The 23,725-nt window shown below is 42.3% G+C and overlaps 1 protein-coding gene across 3 annotated transcripts in view; it reads left to right on the top strand.

Annotated features, from left to right (window-relative positions):
- The first annotated feature begins 9,122 nt into the window (after nucleotides 1-9,122).
- Nucleotides 9,123-23,725, top strand: part of LRRK1 (leucine rich repeat kinase 1) — a 133,662-nt gene continuing 119,059 nt past the window's right edge. For 2 of the 3 annotated variants that reach the window (XM_056571789.1, XM_056571785.1), the window contains exon 1: nucleotides 9,123-9,444. The gene's annotated coding sequence lies outside the window, so the exon portion shown is untranslated. Of the gene's footprint in view, nucleotides 9,445-15,613; nucleotides 15,631-23,725 lie in introns of those variants that run through there. The other variant, XM_056571787.1, reaches the window with a different exon arrangement.

The following is a 23,725-nucleotide window of genomic DNA, read 5'->3' as shown; positions in this document are numbered from 1 at the left end:
CCCCCCCCCCCCCATCAAAAAAAAAAAAAAGTTCAAAGAAGAACCACTTCCTTCCTTAAACAGGCACTACAATACACCATGTCTGAGAGAAATAGCATCATAAATTTAACTTCTACTAAACAGAAATGGCAAGCTCAGGAGGTTTAGCGGTAAATCTTTTTTTTAACTCTTTATTTTTCCAATTCTTTCCATTTTTCCAGCTTGCATACATTTATAATACATATATACAGGAAAATCCAAACAAGACGAAAACAAAAAAAAACCAAGAACAAGATACAGGTACAACTTAACGGAGGTTGTATAAAATCATGTGCTTAGTTTGACACTTAGATTGACTCTAGTTTAAAGAGGACCTGTGGCCAACGCAAGGTTTTTTAGATTTTAGTGCCATTGAATAGAGTACAGTGCCCTGAACACACACCTGTTTACAGTTTCTTGATGTGCCTTCCTCTTATTAAGATATGTTGATTTATAATACGTGTGACAATTCAGAGAATCAGTCAGATAGGCGTGAATATAATTTTAATGACGGGATTGAATATCAATGATGGGCATGATTATATAGTCAGGGGGTGTGTATTAGGCATACACTTACCTTAATGTAAAACATTCACACCCACTGACTGTATAATGCACCCATCACCTGATATTCACTTCTAATATTAAAATTAAGTTTACACCCATCTGACTAACTACCTGAATTATCAAATTATAAACCATCATATCTGGGGAACAGAAGGGTGTATCAAGAAAATATAAGGTGTGTGACCAGGGTACCCTAAGCTATTTAAGGATCATGCAATTTCATTTCTTGGGGGTTTAGCCACAGGACCTCTTTAAAGCAATGCAGTGATAGTAAGAGGGCCAGAAGCATGTCCACCATATATGTCCAGAGGAGGCATCTACTTTTGTATAGTCTGAATTTTTTTTGCACTTGTTTATTTATATGGCCAAGTTCTATAGCTCAGACATACATTTTGGTTGTGGAACTAAAGATGCCAAAAATAGTACATCCTATATAGTTACAAGGAGAGATGGTATATAATGCCAACCTTAGTGCTCCCCTGCTACCACACTGCTTTGTATTGTATTTATATTAGAAATACAGAAAGGGAAAAAAAAAAAAAAAAAAGGAAAAAATGTACCCCAGAGTGACTCCATTTTTTATTTCATTTTAAAGAGTTTGCTGGTCTTAACAAATTGCAATAATGTTTTATAGCACTTAACATGCTTAACTGTGAGGGTAATATAGAAATTAAAACCTATTTCCAATCTGTTTTTCACCTTAAGGCTTAAACCATTTGACCACTTGGTGAGCCCATCACATACTCTGAGTGTCTTCCCAAATATGGTTTATCGAAAACCTCCTCTGTATCCCTTCTCTTTCTGTCAGTAGGATCAAATATTTTGTCGTTGTTACTGTTAGGTAAAATTAACCCATGAAACACACCTTATCACACCTATCTTGCATAGAAGTTTTACTGCTTTGCAAACACTCAGGGGTGGTAGCAGATTTTTTACCACGTACCCCTTCCCCAAAGTGGAGGTAAGAAAATCAAAAAGGTCTATGTGGTAAGCCCCGCCTTATTTAAAACTTTTTAATTTTTAGATAAAAAAAATTACAGACATAAAAATAGCTCATTACACTTGGATAATAATGCAGAACAAGATCCCGGTTATATCAGTTTGCTATTCTCCCCAAAAATCTGAAAATATATCACAGTGAAAAATAACATGTACATAACCAATGCGTTATAAGTTCGGTGTTGCGTATTTTTGGATTATTATTTTTTAACATGTAAATATGTCTTTAGTCATTCCCCAAATAAGCACGCCATAAACATCCTTTGCATAGAATTCAACCAGGATAACTTCGTCCTTCCTAAGCATCTGAAGGACCTCAAGTTCCGTTAGCTCTGGGGGACTCGCAATGGTCCCAGTTCTTTGCTTAGATCTGCTTCAAGATACAATGAGTTCTGGCCATAACCTCCAGATTATACTGACTATATTCCTAGTAGTGCCATATGTGTCACCCAACCTTTTAGTAATACCAAGATGCCGGCTCCTAGTACAGCCTATAGTGCCAGATCGTAGTTAAAGCTCAATGAGGTTAAAGCTCAAAGTTCAATTCACACAGTGCATTTTATCCACCGTATATACTCGAGTATAAGCCGACCCGAATATAAGCCGAGGCCCCTAATTTCACCCCCAAAAAAACAGGAAAAAAAAAAAAAAAAAAAAAAAAAAAAAAAAAAAGTTATTGACTCGACTATAAGCCTAGGGTGGTAAATACATCATCCCCCCATGTCATCATCCCCCCTCCCGTCATCATCCAGACCCCCCCCTTTAGTTTTCTACTCACCTCCCCTCGGTGGGAAGTTAGGGTGAGCTGGTCCAGGCCATCTATGCTGCAGGGACTGTCCAGTGGGGAGGGTTAGTCGTTCCAGGCTGTACATTTTCACCGGGAGGCCCTCTTCTGCGCTCGCTCCGGGCCGGCCCCGGACTAGTGATGTTGCCTTGACGACGATGCACAGGGACGTTCATGCGCATGAAAGTCCCTGTGCGTCGTCGTCAAGGCAACGTCACTAGTCTGGGGCTGGCCCGGAGCAAGGGGAGAAGAGGGCCTCCCGGTGAAAATGTACAGCCCGGAACGACTAACCCTCCCCACCGGATGGTCCCTGCAGCATAGATGGCCCGGACCAGCTCACTCTTCCTTCCCACTGAGGGGAGGTGAGTAGAAAACTAAGGGGGGGGGGGGGGGGTCTGGATGATGACGAAGGCCCGCGCAGTGGTCTTCAACCTGCGGACCTCCAGATGTTTCAAAACTACAACTCCCAGCATGCCTGGACAGCCGATGGCTGTCCGGGCATGCTGGGAGTTGTAGTTTTGCAACATCTGGAGGTCCGCAGGTTGAAGACCACTGATGAAGGGATTGACAGGCCGAGAGTTCACTCGAGTATAAGCCGAGGGGGGCGTTTTCAGCACGAAAAATTGTGCTGAAAAACTTTGCTTATACTCGAGTATACACGGTATGCTTCAAAATGAGCCTTAAATTTTGGGGTATAGTTCCATATTTCCATACCATTGCCAATGTCAACATGTTCCATGTAATGTCCTGTTCTGGATTTTTGTGCATCAGCAGAGCACACTGTCCCACTCCTCTACTACCTGGTTATATCACGGTTATGATTCTGTTTTTTAAGGTTTATGTTAAGAAGAGATTCAAAAGAGAAAATTAGTAAAAGCTAGAATATTACTCCTGGTTTTTCTTACAACCAGACAGTATAAACCTGGCCTAAGACTGCACCATATTGCCAGCAGACACATATATGTTCCACACATGTTGCTGTTTATATGTTATTTCTGGGTACAGAATATTTTATATTGTGATAAGATTATGTACTTTTGTGCTTTTTTTTCTATGAACCAGTAAAATATAAAAGATTATATATTTATGGAATAGACTGCAATTAATCATCTATGTTTTTTGTATTTTCATAGTGTAAAATAAATACTATATAATGTTTCAACAATTGAGTTTTATGTTTTTATTTTAGCATCAATGGAATCTGGAGTCTAGAGATAATGGGGGGAATTCACAGGCACTGTCTCATTCTAAGAGTCAGTTCACACCTATTCAATGTAATCTCTGTAATACCTCAGCAACCCAGCAACCTGGGCCTATTCATTTTATGTGTTGAACATAGTCTAAAACTGGCTGCGTTCGGAACAACTGCAAGTGTTTATTGTTTTTTTTGTAGGACTGAGGAGTGGTCAACCATGCTTTAAAGAGTATCTGTCATCAAAATATTTTCTAAACTAACTAAGATTATATTCCATAAATACTCCTAACACCTCTCTTTCCCTTATACATTTTTTTTGGAGCTTTAAAAATTTCTGTGTCATACCTTTCCCATTGCTCTCATTGTGTGAGCTCCCAGCAGAAGAAAGTGGGCGTTCCCCATCAAACACGATGTCACTAAAGCCTGTGCCTCGCCATGCCCTGCACAGGCTTCCAGAGTTTGGTCTCCTACCAGGCCGAGAGGAGACCAAACTAACTGTTTGACTTGCGGCAGGGAACAGAACAGAGCCACCTAGTGTCCATTTTTTTCAATAACATTAGAAACATATAAAGGTTGATAATTTTAACAGCAAGTAAATAGCAAAGTGTCTTATAATTACATACGGAACAATATATTAAAAGTTTAGTTTGGTGACAGGTACTCTTTAAGTTCCGCAAAAAAAAAAAATATATATATATGTTAACAAATGTGAATAACAAAGTCACTTTTGGACTATGTTTGGCACTTTGAAATTAATGGGTTCAGAGAGGACACTCTGTGGTCTCTGGATTGCTGACATTTACCACAGAATCTCACATTGGATAGGTTTGCACAAAGCTTAACACAGCGCAAACTTAGACGACAGACTACAAATGTGCCCAATTTACCACAGTAGCTCAGGCAGTTTAAAAAATCTGGCACATCTTTGGATGGTCTTGTCTAACTTTGCACTGTCTAATTTAAGTTTCACCAACTATTGGCAAATCCTATATACCAAAATATTGGTGTATGGCACAGTTCATTTTTGGTGCACTAAGCATAATACAGTGGTCCCTCAACATACGATGGTAATTCGTTCCAAAAGAGCCATCGTTTGTCGAATCCATCGCATGTTGAGGGATTCGTGCAATGTAAAGTATAGGAAGCTGTACTCACCTGTCCCCGTCGCTCGCGATGGTGTCCCAGCCGCTCCCGATGGTGACCCCGGGCCTCTGCTGGGCTCTCCGCTGTCTTCTCCGGTCCTCTGCTGTGTTCCCCGGTCCTCTGCTGTCTTCCGCAAGGCCTTACTGGGCCTGCGTAGCGACGTCATTACGCCGCTGCGTACGCCATTCCTATTGGATGATGTGCGCAGCAGCGTATTGACATCATCGGAGAGGGCCGAGAAGACACCGGAAGACCAGCGCTGGACCCGGAGGGCACCCTGGAGCATCGTGGAGGGGATAGTAATACTTACCGCACCACACGGGGAACATTAAGCTGCTATCCGGCAGCAGCTTGAGCATTTTGCGCTGCCGGATAGCACTTAATGCGATGGCCCAGACATAAAAAAGCATTGTATGTCGATGCTGACATCGACATGCGGTGGCCTCTGAGAGGCCCTCGTATGTCGATTTGATCATATGTCGGGGCCATCGTAGGTCGGGGGGTCACTGTATATGTTTTGGCACATTTGTAAACCAATATGTTTCTGTACGATAGAGCATAATTTTGATAATAGTTTAAAAGGGTACTTAAATAGGCTCTGAAAGGAGCCTGTGCTGGGGACAGCATCCGCTCCATTAATTTCCATGGGAGCGCAAAAGAGACCCAAATACAGCACTGGAGCTGTATGCTCCTTTCAGAGAGCAGGGGCCCATGCAGGAGATCGCAAGGGTCCAATCAGTCGGACGCCCCCCCCCCCCCACGATCAGACACTAATCTCTTATGCTGTGGAACTATACATATTTGATATCACTGTATTCTTAGCAATCTGTATAATAAAGGGAAGTTCTTTTTTTTTTTTTCACACAATAAACAGCTGGGAAAAAAAGTGGAAAAAGTATGGTGGAATTGCTGCGTTCATCTGCATTTCCTTCTAAAAATGTATTAAAGATTATCAGTAGTTTATATGTAACCCAAAAGGGTTTCACTGAAAATCACAATGGGGGAGATTTATTAAAACCTGTGCAAAGGAAAAGTTGTCCAGTTGCCCATGGCAACCAATCAGATCGCTTCTTTCATTTTAACAAGGCCTTTGCAAAATGAAAGAAGCGATCTGATTGGTTGCTATGGGCAACTGGGCAACTTTTCCTCTGGACAGGTTTTGATAAATCTCCCCCAATTTGTCTGACAAAAACTTGATAAATAAATCACACGTAAGCAAAACCCGGGAAACCCACTTACAAAAACATTTTTTAAACCAGAAAAGTTTTCCCTTATGTTAATAGCCAAAGTTCTTTATCTTCCCTTTATTACCAGTAGCGTTGCTAGAGAGTGACGGGGAGGGGGGACGTACCGCATCGGGTGACACCCTGACTGGCCGGCCTGGCACTAAATAGCTGCACTCCAACTATCCCGCAACAACCCATCCAACCTCCACAGAAATTAAAAAATATTAAAAACATACTATGCCACACCAGGAATATCCGTACTCTCGAGGCTTTTTTGTTTAATATTGAGCCCGCATTTTGTGACGTTGGTGGGCGGAGTCTTGCGTCGCTATGCTAGGCCGGAGTTTACGTCAGGAAGCAAGACAGCGCAGCACTAACAGGCACATAAAAAATTGTGAAGCCACAAATAAAAATAAAAAACGGCTCAGTACATTACCCACCCCAAAATGTCCATGAAGCTGTATTACAATGTATGTTTCTTTTTTTAAGGAAACATTTTACGTAGTCTGTAAAAATTCTTACACAATTATTTTGGGCCTTATTGTATTTTAACACAACATAAATTTTTAAATTTAGTGGGTACGCCAGTGGGTACCACCGTGTCCTAAAATTAACAAGGTTTGTGCAGTGTGTATTTTCAACCTTAATATTAATAGTGTTATTAGCTTTGTTTCATGATGCAGAACAAGAACAGTTGTTAGAGTGGGTGTTAATTTCCTTTTCTGCAGATGTATGCACTTTCTGTAAGCCAGGTTGGACCTGGAATACATATGCGACTTTTAGATTCAAAAAAGTTTTTATTTTTTGTATAAACAAAGATAACAAAAACAAGAGAAAAAAATTGAAGTAGGCATAAATACTAAACATGCGACTTTTAAACGGAGATACGACTTTTTTCTTCATAAATAGCGACTATCGCATTTAATAAATGCATTACCACTGCAAAGTAAAAAAAAAAAATTACTACATGAGCAGATTTCAGAAATGTGCTTTGGAGTAAGCAAAAATCAAAAAGTCGCAGCATGTATAGAAAAGTTGCACGTCTGCAAGTACGTGCAACTTTTTTACACAAAAAAAATCTACTACGGAGCTTGATAAATCTCCTTCTGGGAGACCTTATTTTTTTTAGATACAACCGCATATTTTTTTGTTTGATTATTGCCTATGTGAACATACCCTCAAGAAGCGAAATGGGTAACACAAACAACATGGATGCAAATTCCCTTTAAGTCTTTTAAAGTAATAGGTGTCTGATGTTTGATTGCGGGACCCCCTGCCATCTCCCTGCAGCACCCAGCGTTCGTTTAGAAAGCCGGCTGCGGCTCGGGAGGCTTGTGACATCACGGCTGCGCCCCCTCAATGCAAGTCTATGGGACAGGGCGTAGTGGACTTGCATTTAAAGGGAGGGCGTGATGTCATGAGGGGGCGTGGCTACAAAGTCAGCGCCGCATTGCTAGTCATCAGGCACGGAGCAAAGTTCGCTGTGTGCACCGAATGACTACGGTGCCACAGCAGAGATCGTGGGGGTTCTCAGCGGCAGGCCCCCCCCCCCCGCAATCAGACATCTTATCCTCTATCCTTTGGATAGCGGAAAAGATGTCTAGGGGTGGAGTACCCATTTAATAGCAGATGCATTCACACCATGTTTATGAGATCCTGCTGCCAAAGTGGGCGCTCCCGTATCCCAGCCTGGAGCGGTGCCAAATCAATCGACGCCAACTCATTTAAATGAGCCGAATGGAGTCAGATAGTGACTCCGCTCGGCTCATTTTAGCCCCGTATCTGGCTTTGTGGCCGGACTGAAAACTGTAGCATACCACGGTTTTCAGTCCGCCCGCCATAACCAATCCGGGGCAAAAATGACCCGACCGGAGTCACTATCTGACTCCATTCGGCTCATTTAAATGAATGAGATTCGGCACCAGATCTCATAAATGTGGTGTGAAAGCCCCCTGGGGGAGATTTATCAAAACCTGTGCAGAGGAAAAGTTGACTAGTTGCCCATAGCAACCAATCAGATCGCTTCTTTCATTTTCCACAGGTCTTTTAAAAAATGATCTGATTGGTTGTTGGGCAACTGGTCAACTTTTCCTCTTTACAGGTTTTGACAAATCTCCCATGTGGTTCCCCCCCACCCCCACCCCCCCCCCCCCACTTTTATTATTGCGTGAGTGTCTGTGGGCGTTTTTAATCACAATTTCAAAGCATGTTGGATTTTAAAAAAAAATATATTTCTTCCCCAACAATAAAAATTCGAAATAACATTCCAAATGAATGATTGCACACACGTTTATATATAACAAGGGAAACTAGTACCAAGCAAAATCACTTGGAAAAAACAAAACCGAAATATTCCCAAAGGTCAGAAGTGAAAGGATTGGGTAATGTGGGGTTGTAGGGATTTTGTTTACACTTGTTTCACACTACAAAATGACCGTACGAAGTTCCTTCTAAAAATCAGCTGAAAACGGGAGTTAAAAAATCCTATACAGCCGTTACAAAATCCCATTATAGTCTATGGGATTTTTCTAATAGCCGTTTTAACCCGTTATTAATAACGCCCGTTATTTTGTGACGGAAGATGGTAATGGGAGAAATAGTGCATGCATGCCGTCATATTTTTTTTTGTAGAAAACATGCATAAACACGTCGCTTTCTTATGCCAAATTGTTGCCACTCCCCTTTTTTAGGGTTTTGTGAAGTTTTTTTTGTGTATTATGGCATCTTCATGTTGCACAAAAAAAAAAAAAATACAAAAGAGCTTAGTAAATGAAGGCCAGAGTGTTCCCCGACTTGTTGCACTTCAGCTGTTGCTGTCAGAACATGATGCCAGTTGTAGTTTTCAAACAGCTGTTGCAAAACTACAACTCCCAGCATGCCCGGACAGCCAACGGCTGTCCGGGCATGCTGGGAGTTGTAGTTTTGCAACTGCTGGAGGCTGAGCTAGAAAACCATAAGTTGAGGAACACTGCTATAGAGAACATGATGGGAGTAGTAGTTTTCCAACAGCTAGAGAACTGCAGGCGGGGAAACACTGCTATCAGGACTTGATAGGAGATGGCGTTTTTCAACAGCTGGAGGGCCACAGGTTGGGGGGGGGGGGGGCACCATTAAAGTTGTGGTAAAATCTGGTGTATTTTGTTAAGGGGGTCAATACAAAACGACACTGGGCAATGAAAACCCCTCAGCAGCAGCAGTATGGCTTCTATTCCTCATCTCTACAGCTAGGCGATATTAGCAGACCGAGATTCTATGCGTCTGTGCAGACGATGCGATTTCCTGGTACAGTCCTACCAGTCTGAACACAGCATCACGAGTGTCGCGACTTCCCTGATGGAGGCAGTCGGCACCTAATAGCGGAACTCCAGCCCGCCCGCCATCCTCCATCTCTAGGAAATCGCCACACTCGCTCCTCCCCATAGGGATTGAGGAAGTGCAGACAGAGCCCTGTGCAGACGGGATGAGGTGCCGTGACCGGACCTACCGCTGACTGCGACACCGGGGGGAGACAGGTCAGTGGTCCCGGCGAGATGGGCAGGGGGCACAGTCAGCTTATGGGCACTTCTTTCTGAGGGTTACTTGATGATCTTCTGCACTGGATTGCACTTCTTATGCACAAGTATGCGCTTTCTATGCACAAGTATGCGCTTTCTATGCACAAGTATGCGCTTCTTATGCACAAGTATGCGCTTTCTATGCACAAGTATGCGCTTTTTATGCACAAGTATGCGCTTTTTATGCACAAGTATGCGCTTTTTATGCACAAGTATGCGCTTTTTATGCACAAGTATGCGCTTTTTATGCACAAGTATGCGCTTTTTATGCACAAGTATGCGCTTTTTATGCACAAGTATGCGCTTTTTATGCACAAGTATGCGCTTTTTATGCACAAGTATGCGCTTCTTATGCACAAGTATGCGCTTCTTATGCACAAGTATGCGCTTCTTATGCACAAGTATGCGCTTCTTATGCACAAGTATGCGCTTCTTATGCACAAGTATGCGCTTCTTATGCACAAGTATGCGCTTCTTATGCACAAGTATGCGCTTCTTATGCACAAGTATGCGCTTCTTATGCACAAGTATGCGCTTCTTATGCACAAGTATGCGCTTTTTATGCACAAGTATGCGCTTTATGCACAAGTATGCGCTTTTTATGCACAAGTATGCGCTTTATGCACAAGTATGCGCTTTTTATGCACAAGTATGCGCTTTATGCACAAGTATGCGCTTTTTATGCGCAAGTATGTGCTTCTTATGCGCAAGTATGCGCTTCTTATGAAAGTCAGTGTGAATAAAGCCTAAAACTGACATGTTCTATTTATTCTGTGGGTCAATATGGTCAAAATGATACCCATAGTTACATGTTCATCTATTATTGTACTACTTTCAGAAAAGTTTAACTTTTTGTAAGAAAATTAGTATGTTTAAAATAGTTCTATTCTGACCCCTATAATTTTCTTATTTTTTAGTATACAGAGCTATATTAGGGTTCATTTTTTTGTGCTGTCACTTTTGCATTTATATGTGACTTTTTGATCAGTTTTTATTTATTTATTTTTGAAGGATGTAATGTGACCAGAGATCAGCAGTTTTTTTTTTACTTTGGTATTTATTTTTTACGTTTATGCTGTTCACAGTACGGGATTATTAACATTATATTTTTAATAGTTCAGACACTTCCACACATGGTGGTACCAAATATGTTTGTTTAATGGATTTACATTTTTATTTATTTGTAAAATGGAACGAGGGTCATTTCTTTTTTTTTTTTTTTTTTTTATTAAGGGAGGGGCTTATTCATATGTATTAACTTTTTTTTATTACATGTTTTAAGTCCTTGTAGTGGAATTTTTATAGCAATCTTATGATTGCTAATACTGTTCAGTGCTATGCATAGGCATTGAACTGGTCAGTGCTATTGGCGATCTACTTCTATAGACTATAAAAGAAGATCACCTGAGCCGGCCAGGAGCTGCCATCTTGACTCATCGGATCCCTACTATCTCGCTGCAGGTGGTCCAATGACTCATCAGATACCACAACTTCTTTAGGTGCTGGGATCAGTATTGATCATGGCAGTGTTCCACCTTGGCCATTGATTCAATAAGCAGCAATGTAATGTATTGGGCCCAGATACCAGAAAGAATACCAGGGCTGAGGTTCAATACAATCACATTGCCGCACAGTCAGTCACAGGTCAAGACAGGATACTGACCTGCACTGTGACATCTCAGGCACCAGATCCAATAGGATCACAGCAGAGGTCGGGGCAGCAATACAGTAGACACTTTTTTTTATTATGCCATCAGCATGGGTATGATTTAAAAAATTAATTAAATTCGAGCCAGTGTACCCTTTAAGGAGAAAAAAAGGGGCAGAACCACTCGTATAAAGCTTCAGGGACTGCAATTGTTTTTTTTATTTTTTTTTATTTTTTTCAATTGCTGTTGTTGAAATGTTGTTTGTCTATGATGCAGATTTGTCAGTGGTAAAACTGCAATAGATGATAAAAAACCACAAAGTGTGAAATGATTACGAGTGCGCTGCCGTTGCGGCCCAGACAGTGGCTGGCAGCGCCACTCTATTAGGAAAAAATCTTTAAGGAGTTGCAGGCCTTATCATCTCTTCAGGGTCCCGGCCGTCGGACCATCACCTATCAGAAAGTGATCACATATTCTAGCTATGGACTTTGTAAGGGGAAGTGGAGTGGCCAATATATATTCGAGTGAACTTGCAGTAATGTGACCTCTTCCTACTATTGGATCAGTACTAGGGAAAATTCCTAGAACTATTCAAAAAGGAAACAAAAAGTCTACAATAAAACTTCAGTATTGCGACATTGTTTTTCTTGCTGTGCTCTTTGGTTGTGGTGTGACCGCAGCCTTATACTTTACATTGCTTATCATTTCATATCTTTATGTGCAGAAATACTCTGACTGTAACAATCTATCCAGCTGTTAATATGCCTCTTCGCCATCCTGCTAAATTGAAGGTTCGGTGGGCTATACAGAGGCAATTCTCTGTACCCTCTCATCTAACTCTATAGAGCAGTGTTTCCCCATCAGAGTGTCTTGAGCTGTTGCAAAACTACAACTCCCAGCATGCCCGGACAGCCAAAGGCATGAGACATGCTAATGGAGCTTTGTGTAGATAGATTTTTATACTATTTCTCACAGAAAAGGATTGCAGTAACAAGTGTTTTGCTATACACATGTTTATTCCCTTTGTGTGTATTGGAACTAAACCAAAAAAGGGAGGGAAAAAATCAAATTGGACATAATGTCACACCAAACTCCAAAAATGGGTTGAACAAAATGATTGGCACCCTTTCAAAATTGAGGAAATATAAGATTGTTTCAAGCATGTGATGCTCCTTTAAACTCACCTGGGGCAAGTAACAGGTGTGGGCAATATAAAAATCACACCTGAAAGCAGATAAAAAGGAGAGAAGTTCACTTAGTCTTTGCATTGTGTGTCTGTGTGTGCCACACTAAGCATGGACAACAGAAAGAGGAGAAGAAAATGGTCTGAAAACTTGAGAACCAAAATTGTGGAATAATATCAACAATCTCAAGGTTACAAGTCCATCTCCAGAGATCTAGATTTGCCTTTGTCCACAGTGCGCAACATTATCAAGAAGTTTGTAACCCATGGCACTGTAGCTAATCTCCCTGGGCTTGGACGGAAGAGAAAAATTGATGAAAGGTGTCAACGCAGGATAGTCCAGATGGTGGATAAGCAGCCCCAAACAAGTTCCAAAGATATTCAAGCTGTCCTGCAGGCTCAGGGAGCATCAGTGTAAGCACAAATTATTCATCAACATTTAAATGAAATGAAACGCTATGGCAGGAGACCCAGGAGGACCCCACAGCTGACACAGAGACATGAAAAAGCAAGACTACATTTTGCCAAAATGAACTTGAGTAAGCCAAAAATCCTTCTGGGAAAACATCTTGTGGACAGATGAGACCAAGATAGAGCTTTTTGGTAAAGCACATCATTCTACTGTTTACCGAAAACGGAATGAGACCTACAAAGAAAAGAACACAGTACCTACAGTGAAATATGGTGGAGGTTCAGTGATGTTTTGGGGTTGTTTTGCTGCCTCTGGCACTGGGTCCCTTGAATGTGTACAAGGCATCATGAAATCTGAGGATTACAAACAGATTTTGGGTAGCACTGTACAGCCCAGTGTCAGAAAGCTGGGTTTGCATCCGAGATCTTGGGTCTTCCAGCAGGACAATGACCCCAAACATACGTCAAAAAGCCTCCAGAAATGGATGGTAACAAAGCGCTGGAGAGTTCTGAAGTGGCAGCAATGAGTCCAGATCTAAATCCCATTGAACACCTGTGGAGAGATCTTAAAATTGCTGTTGGGAAAAGGCACCTTCCAATAAGAGACCTGGAGCCTTTTGCAAAGGAAGAGTGGTCCAACATTCCGGCTGAGAGGTGTAAGAAGCTTATTGATGGTTATAGGAAGCGACTGATTTCAGTTATTTTTTCCAAAGGTTGTGCAACCAAGTTAAGGGTGCCAATAATTTTCTCCAGCCCATTTTTGGAGTTTGGTGTGACATTATGTCCAATTTGCTTTTTTTCCACCCTTTTTGGTTTAGTTCAAATACCCACAAAGGGAATAAACATGTGTATAGCAAAACATGTGTTACTGCAATCCTTTTCTGTGAGAAATAATTCATTTTCTTGAAAAATTGTACGGGTACCAACATTTACGGCCATAACTGTATCTCGTGACAGCTTTTGTTTTTGAGCAATTTAAATTTTTTTTTTTTTTTGTCAAAATGTAGCTCTTTTAGCCTAGGTTCTGCCATTGTGCTCCGACATTTGGATGGGTTGGAGCACATCTGACACCACTGGGTCCTGACGGATCTAATTGACTTGAATAGCATCCGTCTGGTGTCTGTATTGTATTCGGGTGTATTTTAGAGGAGTTAAGCAGGGACTTCTAGGAAATGGGCCGTCTCCATAGATGGAAATTCATTTCCAAGCAGATTATGTTAAAGATGATGTTCAGCGGTAATAAATAGAGATGAGCGAACTTACAGTAAATTCGATTCGTCACGAACTTCTCGGCTCGGCAGTTGATGACTTATCCAGCGTAAATTAGTTCAGCCTTCAGGTGCTCCGGTGGGCTGGAAAAGGTGGATACAGTCATTGGAAAGAGTCTCCTAGGACTGTATCCACCTTTTCCAGCCCACCTGAAAGCTGAACTAATTTTATGCAGGAAAAGTCATCAACTGCCGAGCCGAGAAGTTCGTGACGAATTGAATTTACTGTAAGTTCGCTCATCTCTAGTAATAAACATTCCCTATCCGCCGGTCTGATTGCGGTGTTCAGACCCCCTCGTGTTCTGCTGTACGGGGCCCTGGCTTGGCCCCAACTCAGCTCCTGTGTGTGATGTTTCGTGCACAGCAGGACAGCTGATCCAAACAAGCCCCCTCCTTTCATTTCTATTGGAGAGGCTGGGGACGCAGCATTTGTGTGTCTCCTCCTCTCCATAGAGATGAATGGAGGGGGCTTGTTTCGACCAGCTGACGTGTTGGGTACAAAATTCACTCTAACAGAGCAGAGCCGGGGTCCTGTATGGGAGTTTGCGGGGGCTCCTTCAGATATGGGATAAGTTTATTACTGCTGGACATCATCTTTAATTCTTTTTGCAGAAACTGGAATCTGAATTTCTGTAGTAGATGTTTCCGCCACGAAAATTCCAAAATGTGCACAGCGCAGCAGGATCCCATTGAAAACAATGGGACTCTGCTGCAACGAAATTTCCGAGCAGAATTTTTCTGCCGCATTAAGCTCAGAAATTCCGGCATGTGAACATAGACTAAGGCTATAGTCATATGTCTTTGTTTTTCAATAGGCAAATCTAGTATGCATTTACAGGAGGATCTGTTGCAGTAATCCAAAACTAAAATTCAGATTTCCATGCAGATGTTCCAGCTGCTTCCTTAGTGCATTCTCTCCCCCCCCCCCCCCCCCCGACTCTGTGTCACAGTACACTTTAGTAGACATTTTTTTTTCCTTTGGTACAGCCAGAAACCTGTGCAGATTTGTTTGTAATGCATGTGAACACGGTTGCAAAAATCCCGTTACATGTATTGAATCATGTATTGAATGCAGCAAGTTAGTAAATTTGGCCTAGAATCTGCATCAAAATCCAGAACTTTTGACCAGGGGCCCTTTAGAGCTTTGTGGATCTGTCGGACTAGAACTCCCGTGGAGGACACGTCTACATCACAGTTGGCTTAGTAAGTGTGAGATCATGTTTAGTTTTTGTTTTCAATAAAGCTGGAATGAATCATGAAGTAATGTGAAGATATCTATTGGCGCAGAGAGAAGATCTAGTACTGTGGTCTTCAACCTGCGGACCTCCAGATGTTGAAAAACTACAACTCCCAGCATGCTGGGAGTTGTAGTTTTGCAACATCTGGAGGTCCGCAGGTTGGAGACCACTGTTCTAGTAGATAAACAAATGTTACTCTGACTCTCACCATAAAGTATTCCAGCTTATTGTGGCCAAACATGCAAATTGTTTGCAAAAATGAAGGCGTTACTGTAGCAAAACAGCAGCTCACGTGGGTGGTTTACAGAGCAGAAGGTTACAGACCAGAACAGCTACATTTTAAGAACGCCACCACTGCTTTCGGTTTTAAGGTATTTTTACCTTTTATTTACACGGTACGTTCATTTTATAATTCTTTATTTTAAAAAGGGATTTATCAGCCTTTTAACACCAGTTTTATTCCCTGTTCTTTGTTCACATTAGCAGAGACAAAATAGCTGTCTGAGGAAACTAAAAATGCCCTGGTACCTAACGTACCAGGATGTACATTTACGTCTTGTACATAAAGCGACTGCAGGAGTTGCGCTTACTTCATGCACGGCTATCAGCAGCCAGGGACCTGCCAGTAATGGTGGACATCAGCGGTCACACTGATGCCCGACAATAATCTTCAATACTGATCACGGCATCGGAAGTATTATGAAGGGCGTACAGACACAGGGCCACTGGAGCGCTGGTTAAAAAAAAAAAAAAAAAGCTTCAATAATTCAGTAAAAGTACCGTATGTAAGCCCCTTCCCCAGTAAAAATTTAAGTTCCCCTCTTTTCCCATTTTACTAAATAAACAAATAAGTCTACATATTTGATATGCTATGTGCATAAATGTCCCAGCTATTATAATAAAATGTAAATTGTTTCATACGGTGAACAATGTAAACGTAAAAAGAAAAACTTAAAATTGCTGAATTTAATCACATTTCAGAAAAAAACGTGATTACAAAGTCATATATGTGAAGAACGACATAACATGGCGCAAAAAATGAGCCCTCATACAGCCCTGTTTATGGAAAAATGAGAAAGTTATAGGGGTCAGAATGCATCAATTTTAAACATACTTATTTTGTTTAAAAAGTTTAAGGTTTTTTAATTGTCCATGTCAATTTGGAAAAAGTCTGGGTGACATGTCTCAGAGCTGAGACCCCCACTGATGAGCAAGAACAAGCAGGGAGAGGTGCGGTGCCTGGCATTGCTGTTCACTCCCTGCTTGTAGAGATCTTGCTGCTCACTGCTCTAAGTCTATGGAAGAGCGAGACAAAGATCCAGCCAGGGAGTAAACTTAATGTATATAGGGTGCGCCTTTCCATAGTTTGCCTCTGGCAGCAGAGATTCACCCTGAATATAATACACTACATGTAGCAAAAGGTTTTACAGAAGCCATTCACACACTGTGGAACAGATCTCTAGGGAGTTGAGGGCATAATGCAGATTTTCAGGTTTCCTGTTGTGGATATCTCAGACTTTACACACTGCAATGGTTAAATGTGGTATCCCGGTACCGTATTGCATACCGTACCTAGTGTAGAGGTCCCCAAAGTCAGAGTTACTACGTTCAGGTAGGGTTCCTCAGGTGGGACAGCCCGTAGTCACCTCTCCTCAAGTCTATCTCTAATAATAATAATATATGTATATATTTAATAATTATATATATTTTATGGTAATGTATAGTAGAGAGCACTGTGGACAAGACAAAAAAGAAATTCAAAAAGAATTTCCTCTGTAGCATACAGCTGCTAATAAGTACTGGAAGGATAAATATTTTTTAATAGAAGTATTTTACAAATCTGTTTAGCTTTCTGGCACCAGTTGATTTAAAAAAAAAAAAAAGTTTTCCACAGGAATACCCCTTTAACAAACACTAGGTTCCTGCAGCAGTGGTCGTGATGTCATGGCACAACCCCTCCATTCATGACTATAGGAGGGGGCGTGTCAGCTGACACCCCCCCTCCCATAGACATGAATGGAGGGGGTGTGGAGTGGCATCACGAGAGGCGTGGCCATGATGTCACAATCACGGCCTCCAGCTCTGAGCGTTCTAAACTAAATGTTTAGAACGCTGGAGCACTGGAGTACCCCTTTAACCAGTTAAGGACCCGGGGCGTACAGGTATGCCCTAACACCCCTCCTATCCCTGATATTGGTCATTAAGAAGCGATGACCAATAGCAGATCGGGGGTGGGAGGGTTAACTTTCAGTTCCCCCGTTGTGCCCACCCACAGTAGGCTTGCCAGAATGGGGAAAGCGACAGGGACTAGTACCGAAGTCCACTTAAACATCGGCGGAGGCGACGATCGGCGGCAACAGAGGACGGTGATGCTGCTCCCTGGATCCTACAGAAGACGGTGAGTTGCCTATACAGTGGTCTCTACACTGTAGCCCTCCATATGTTGCAAAACTACAACTCCCAGCATGCCCAGACAGCAAACAGCGGTCTTGGCATGCTGGGAGTTGTAGTTGCGTACCTCCAGTTGTTGCATAACTACATCTCCCAGCATGCCCTTCGGCGATCAGTACATGCTGGGAGTTGTAGTTTAGCAACAGCTTTTAGGCACACTGGTTGGAAAATACTGAGTTAGGTAACAGAACCTAACTGAAGGTTTTCCAACCAGTGTGCCTCCAGCTGTTGCAAAAATACAACTCCCAGCATGGCACAGTCTGTCAGTACATGCTGGGAGTTGTAGTTTTGAAACAGCTGGAGGTTTGACACCCCCCCCCCCCCCCATCTGAATGTACAAGGTACATTCACACGGGGGGATTTACAGTAAGTTTCCTGCTTGAAGTTTGAGCTGCGGCAAATTTTTCGCCGCAGCACAAACTCCTGGCGGGAAACTCACCATAAACCCCCGGCAGTGTGAATGTACCCTAAGAACACTACACTAACGAATAATAAAGGGTAAAACACTACATATACACCCCCTTACACTGTTCCCTCCCCCCCAATAAAAGTGAAAAACGTATCGTATGGCAGTGTTTCCAAAAAGGAGCCTCCAGCTGTTTCAAAACAACAACTCCCAGCATTTCTGGACAGCCACTGACTGTCCAGGCATGCTGGGAGTTTAGCAACAGCTGGAGGCACCCTGTTTGGGAATCACTGGCGTAGAATACCCCTATGTCCACACCTATGCAATCCCTAATTTAGTCCTCAAATGCGCATGGCGCTCTCTCAATTCAGAGCCCTGTCGTATTTCAAGGAAACAGTTTAGGGCCATATATGGGGTATTTCCGTACTCGGGAGAAATTGCACTACAACTTTTGGGGGATGTTTTCTCCTTTTACACATTATGAAAAGGAAAAGTTGGGGTCTACACCAGCCTGTTAGTGTAAAAAAAAAAAAAAAAATGTTTGCACTAGCATCCTGGTGTTGCCCCATACTTTTTATTTTCATAAGCGGTAAAAGGAAAAAAAGACCCCCAAAATTTGTAACACAATTTCTTCTGAGTACAGAAATACCCCATATGTGGGCGTAAAATGCTCTGCGGGCGCACAACAAGGCTCAGTAGTGAGAGCGCACTATGTACATTTGAGGCCTAAATTGGTGATTTGCGCAGGGGTGGCTCATTTTACAGCGGTTTTGACATAAACGCAAAACAATAAATACCCACATGTGACCCCATTTTGGAAACTAAACCCCTCATGGAATGTAACAAGGGGTATAGTGAGCCTTTACACCCCACATGGTGGTTGAAGAATTTTCATTAAAGTTGGATGGGTAAATGAAAAACAAAAAATGTTTCACTAAAATGCTAGTGTTACCCTAAATTTTTCATTTTCACAAGGGAAAATAGGAATAAAGCCCCCCAAAATTTGTAACCCCATTTCTTCTAAGTAAGAACATACCCCATATGTGGATGTAAAGTGCTCTGCTGGCGCACTACAATGCTCAGAAGAGAAGGAGCGCCATTGAAGAGAAAATGTGTCCGGAAATGAAGGCCACGTGTGTTTACGAAGCCCCCATAGTGCCAGAACAATGGACCCCCCCCCCACATGTGACCCCATTTTGGAAACTACACCCCTCATGTAATGTAATAAGGGGTACAGTGAGCATTTACGCCCCACAGGTGACTGACAGATTTTTGAAACAGTGGTCCGTGAAAATGAAAAATTTTATTTTTCATTTGCACAGCCCACTGTTCCAAAGATCTGTCAAACGCCAGTGAGATGTAAATACTCACTGCACCCCTTATTACATTCTGTGAGGGAGTGTAGTTTCCAAAATGGGGTCACATGTGGGGCGGTCCACTGTTCTGGCACCACGGGGGGCTTTGTAAACGCACATGGCCCCTGACTTCCATTCCAAACAAATTCTCTCTCCAAAAGCTCCTCTCCTGAGCATTGTAGTGCGCCAGCAGAGCACTTGATGTCCACACATGGGGTAATTTTCTCCTATTAACACTTGTAAAAATGTAAAATTTGGGGAATAACCAGCATTTTAGTGAATAATTTTATTATTATTTTTTTTTTTTATTTACACATCCAACTTTAACAAAAAGTGGTCAAACACCTGTGAGGTGTTAAGGCTCACTGTACCCCTTGTTATGTTTCTTGAGGGGTGTAGTTTCCAAAATAGTATGCCATGTGTATTTTTTTTTTTTTTGGCTCTTCTGGCACCATATGGGCTTCCTAAATGCGACATGCCCCCCAAAAACCATTTCAGCAAAATTTGCTTTCCAAAATCCAAATGTGACTTCTTCTCTTCTGAGCATTGTAGTGCGCCAGCAGAGCACTTGATGTCCACACATGGGGTATTTCCATACTCAGAAGAGATGGGGTTACAAATTTTGGGGGGCACTTTTTCCTATTACCCCTTGTAAAAATGTAAAATCTAGGGGAAAACCAAGCATTTTAGTAAAAAAAATAATAATAATAATTTACATTTTCAAATTCTTCATCAAATTTTGGAATTTTTCACCAAGAAATGATGCACGTATTGACAAAATTTTATCACTAACATAAAGTAGAATATGTCACGAAAAAACAATCTCTGAATCAGAATGAAAAGTAAAAGCATTCCAGAGTTACTAATGCTTAAAGTGACAGTGGTCAGATGTGCAAAAAATGGCCGGGTCCTACAGTAAAAATTGGCTGGGTCCTTAAGGGGTTAAGGAGCCAGTTTATTCTTCTCAGAAGATGAGCAATAAATCTTTTATAGACATCACCACCATAGTTTTTTGACAGGTGCTTTATATGGCCTGTCTATCTGGTCCCGTTAAACCTACAGAGATCAGCAAAATTGACCTTGTGTTGGTTCATTGTGGAATCTGAAACCAAGATATAAAAGAGGAACTTTTACGATTCAGGGTGTGTACAGTGCAGACCGTGTGCCCTTGTCTCGTATGGATTCTTTCGTTTTGTATTGTTAGCTATTACTATCGTCAGGAGTCGGGAGAAATAGGCATTAACTCAAGCAAGAAAAAAGCATGCCGCTACGAGAATGTGGTAAAAGGGGGCAGTAGTGAGGAATGAGGACTCGGTGTTGTTCACATCATGATTTTAGTACATGTTTAGAACAAGAAAAACTGACAAACATATGCAGTTTTATGTCTGCACTTACTTTTTTTTAGCCATCTACTTTTAGGGTACATTCACATGTGCGTATTTTCTGTTGCAGATTTGCTTCAGGATATTTATCTGCCCATTGACTTCAACAGGTAGCAAAATATGTCACAGCAGTCCTGCAGCAAAAAATATGCATGTTTTAATGAGTCACACGTGTCATATTTTGCTGCGTATTTGCTGCTGCTTATCTTCCTACCCTTTAAAATCAATAGGTAGCAAAATCGGCTGTGTATTTTGCCACCCCTTGACCTCATGGGGTAGGAAATTATGCAGCAGCAAGCAGCAGCAAAATACAGCACGTTTGACCATACCCTTAGGGCTCGTTCATGCGAGCGGATTTTGCTGCAGATTTTTAGCTGCTTATTTTCTGCTGCTTATTTTTTGCTGGTAAGTCAATGATAAAATAAGCAGCAGAAAATAAAAAGCAGCATATCAGCCTGCGGAAAATCAGCACAAAAATCTGCTCATGTGAACGTACCTGTCAGGATTCGGCAGGCTGGAGGTGGATCCTCTGTGTCAGAGAGGGATTGGCGAGGACCGTGTCGGTGGACCGGTTCTAAGTTGCTACTGGTTTTCACCAGAGCCCGCCGCAAAGGGGGATGGTCTTGCAGCGGCGGTAGCAACCAGGTCGTATCCACCGGCAACGGCTCAACCTCTCTGACTGCTGAGATAGGCGCGGTACAAGGGATTAGACAAGAGCAAGGTCGGACGTAGCAGAAGGTCAGGGCAGGCAGCAAGGATCGTAGTCAGGGGCAACGGCAGGAGGTCTGGAACACAGGCTAGGAACACACAAGGAAACGCTTTCACTGGCACAATGGCAACAAGATCCGGTAAGGAAGTGAAGGGGAAGTGAGGTAATATAGGGAAGTGCACAGGTGAACACACTAATTAAAACCATGCGCCAATCAGTGTCGCGCCGGGACAGCACAGACGGGGAACGAGTCTGGTAAGCGGGTCGGGATGCGCACCGCGTGCGGGCGCGTCCCGCATCGCGAATCGCATCCCGGCTGGGGACATTATCGCAGCGCACCCGGTCAGCGGGTCTGACCGGGGCGCTGCGAACAGGAGAATGCTGTGAGCGCTCCGGGGAGGAGCGGGGACCCGGAGCGCTCAGCGTAACAGTACCCTTATATCGTAGTAAAAAAAACATGCTGCCAATAACTGCATAAAGCTGCCACAGAAACTTGAAGTAAGATACAAAGGGGGGAATTTATCAAGGGTGGTGTAGGTGAACAATTTTAATTACACCTAATAATTTGTGTTGATTTGCCAAATGTATTAAATGGTTGCATGTCATGTGATAAATATGGTGCTAGTATGCGTGTTTTGGGCCTGGGCTGGTGTAGATTTGTGACAAATTGAGGACTAGTTGGGCAAAAAGTAAAACCAATTGGTAAAACCAATGATAAATTCCCCTATGTTTTTTAAATGGGTTGTTTGTGTTTCTTAACATACTTTGTGGAACCCAACCCTAGGTAAGACCTACACGCAGACTTTTGTAGAGAGATTATCCCATTTTAAAGCTTTTTTTTTTTTTTTTTTAAATAAAGGTTAGGCCATCAATAGCTCTTCGGCCACCCCACCGATCAGATAGATGTGCCACAAAGCTGTGGCGCCAGAAGTAAACACAGTGGGGGGAATTCATCAAAGTGTTTACCCTCTTTTTACTCTATTTGTCGCATTTTTTGTCGCTTGTCGCTGCCTGTGACAAATCTTTGCACTAAACCATTTATGCAGTTTTCCAGTCCCGACTTTACTACGTGTTAATATAGCCCTTTATTTGCAGTGGTCACGAATTCATCATGTGCGACAAACAGCATAAGTCGCATGTTATGTCGCATCCTATGTTATTTAGGCGCAATTATACACCAGGTCTTTTCTGGTGTATAAAAAAACTCTGTCCACAGCTACTTTCTAAATTTTCATTATTTGATCTTTTAACCTGTTACTTTCAGTAATTTTTATTGAGAATTTTTACATAAAAGAGATACATTGAAACATAAGATCCAAAAGGATCAGAAACATAAACAGTAAAACAATGTCCAGTGGACAAAAATACTAGATACATGTTTCATACATCCAACGTACAACAAATGGGAAAGTGTACATAAAGTAGAAACATAAAGCTCGTCCAGCCCTGTGGATAATGGGATAAGCCTCTGGGTGATGAGCTATATACCTATGAAGACAGAGGTCTTATGCCTTTAGTAGACATGTAATTGGAGTGTGTGAGTTATCAAAGCCTTAGGTGAGGGAGGGAGGGCTCTATGGGTTTATACAATAAGGGGATTCTATCCAATCAAACCATGTCTTCTCAAATGACGAGAATGTGCAGGAAACGGAGGCCAAAATCTTTTCAAAGGTGTAGGTGGTGTTTATTTTATGTATAATATGTGTCCTAGTTGGAACATCAGAGGATCTCCATAGGCCCGTCAGTAGATTTTTTGCAACAATATATGTTATACATAATAGGGCTCTCATGTTGTGTGGGAGTAATTGAATGTTTAAAAATAAAAGGGCAGATTGTGGGGACCATGGTGGGGGTATGTCCAAGACTTCTACAATAAGGGTTCGACAAGTGTCCCAGTAAGTTTGTATCAAGGGACAGGTCCATAAAATGTGATAAAGTGTGCCCCTGTTGCCGCATCCTCTCCAACACTCCCCTGAAGATCTTTTAACCTGTTGATGCAAGTCCTTTAGCGGCGGTGGTCATTTGAGTCCTTTAGTGGCGGCAGTCATGTGGGTCCTGTAGCGGTGGTGGCGGTCATGTGAGTCCTGCGGTGGCGGTCATGTGAGTCCTGTAGCGGCGGTGGCGGTCATGTGAGTCCTGTAGCGGCGGTGGCGGTCATGTGAGTCCTGTAGCGGCGGTGGCGGTCAT

The sequence above is a fragment of the Hyla sarda genome, chromosome 4 (assembly GCF_029499605.1).
Source record: "Hyla sarda isolate aHylSar1 chromosome 4, aHylSar1.hap1, whole genome shotgun sequence".
NCBI classification, from domain to species: domain Eukaryota; kingdom Metazoa; phylum Chordata; class Amphibia; order Anura; family Hylidae; genus Hyla; species Hyla sarda.
The sequence above is the reverse complement of the archived record's forward strand: the minus strand, read 5'-3'. Positions and strand labels throughout refer to the sequence as shown.